General features: G+C 43.8%; 1 non-coding gene across 1 annotated transcript; it reads right to left on the reverse strand.

Moving 5' to 3' along the window:
• Window positions 1–1,332: 1,332 nt before the first annotated feature.
• LOC146304316 (5S ribosomal RNA) lies at window positions 1,333–1,451 on the reverse strand. The gene has a single exon (XR_014769428.1). It is a non-coding gene; the product is annotated as a 5S ribosomal RNA (ribosomal RNA).
• Between the last annotated feature and the right edge of the window lie 544 nt (window positions 1,452–1,995).

Below are 1,995 nucleotides of genomic sequence, written 5' to 3' on the forward strand. Positions count from 1 at the left end.
ATACCTCCACTGGTTTTCGGGGGTTAACTTTTGAAGGGAAATGTGGTAGAGACTTGAAACCAAGCTCTGCACCCCCATTTTTGGACATTCCGGATCCAACGGTACCACCATCGAGTCTCTACAAGGTTGGGAATTGGGTCAACCAGAACCTCGAGGACTCTGGTGCATACCTCGATGGGTTTTTGTGGAATAACTTTTGAAGTGAATGTGGTACAGACTTGCAAGCAGGCTCTGCACCCCCATAACTTTGTCTGTACACACACACCCACACACACACTCACCCACCCACACACACATACACACACACACACAAGTGAACACATCAGAATGTTAGGTGGCTGTGATGTCATCAAAGGGAATGTGATGACGTCACAGACGCTGTGCTTTGATCTAGCATGGGCTCTGTGATGACATCAGTGTTAGGTTATAATCCTAGCACCATGTCATTATCATACCTCGATGGGTTTTCGGAGGATAACGTTTGAAGGGAAGGTGGTAGAGACTTGAAACCAAGCTCTGCGCCCCCATTTGCGGACATTCCGGTTCCGATGGTACCACCATCGAGTCTCTACGACGTCAGGAAGTGGGTCAACCAGAACCTCGAGGACTCTGGTGCATACCTCGACACGTTTTCGGGGGATAACTTTTGAAGGGAAGGTGGTAGAGACTTGAAACCAAGCTCTGTCCCCCCCCCCCCCTCCCCACCCCATTTGCAGACATTCCGGATCCAACGGTACCACCATCGAGTCTCTACGAGGTCGGGAAGTGGGTCAACCAGAACCTCACCACATCTACGGTAAGTGAGCTGCTGCACCCTTAAACCTGCTGTCCAACATGTCATAGACATTATTCTAAAAGCTGCAATTTAAAAATAAATCTGCAGATCATAGGCCATGTCTTTGACTATGTTTAAAGTTTCTGTGAGTTGAGGACAGCAGTTACACCTCCAAATGATACACATAACATTCATGTTGCAGAGAAAAATCTAATCGATGATGGGTATTTGGAAAATTTTATTAAATGATCTACAACTGTAGTTAATTTTGGAATAGTTTCTGTTGATGGACTGTATCATATATACTTCTCAAGCTACATGCTATATGTATTTACATGAGCGCACACAGTCTTTGGGGAGTGAGAGACTATTGTTTTTGGAGCTAATCATCCAGAGTTAATGAGAGCAGAATTATTCTGAACAGTCAACTTATTCTCTTCTCTCCTTGAAATAAGGAATAGTTTTGTGAGGCTGATAACTGATGTAATTGAGAGTCCAGAGACATACAAAAATCTGCATCCACTGAGGAGGCAGCAGCGCCCTCTGCTGTTTGAAAAAGCTTACAGCACCGGGTATTCCCAGGCGGTCTCCCATCCAAGTACTAAGCAGGCCCGACCCTGGTTAGCTTCCGAGATCGGACGAGATCGGGCGTGTTCAGGGTGGTATGGCCGTAAGCGAAGGAAGCAGGGACAAAGACACATTTTAAAGGTGCTGAGAAATCACACTGTGCAGACTTTGTGTATGAAAATGTAGAAATAGATTTAAAACATTTATTAATTCATATGTTTCTCAATTACCTTTTTAAAAAAAAACAAAACAAAAAAACTATTACGCGTATTCATTGTTTTAGTCTTTTTTTTAACCATATTTAGCTCACTAGCCAATCAGGTTTTCGGGGGATAACTTTTCAAGGGATGGTGATAGAGACTTGAAACCAAGCTCTGCACCCCCATTTTTGGACATTCCGGATCCAACGAACTTCTCCTGCTTCCCATTTGCATCTGCTTCGTTGTACGGCTGGTTCTGTGAAGAAAAGAACAAATGCAATGTAATAATACTGGAAAACATGCAAATGAAGCCATCATCATGAACATTTTTTTCCCCAGTAGTAGCCTTAACGAAAGGGGGGTAAAAAAGCCTTGTGAAGTCCAACAACAGGTGGCTTTGTAACACAGGGGGTTGTGATCAGTATATTTTATTACTGGAAGAAGGTCAAAGCT

Source organism: Lutjanus erythropterus, unplaced genomic scaffold, assembly GCF_056507025.1.
Source record: "Lutjanus erythropterus isolate fLutEry1 unplaced genomic scaffold, fLutEry1.hap2 Scaffold_155, whole genome shotgun sequence".
In the NCBI taxonomy this organism is placed as follows: Eukaryota; Metazoa; Chordata; class Actinopteri; order Lutjaniformes; family Lutjanidae; genus Lutjanus; species Lutjanus erythropterus.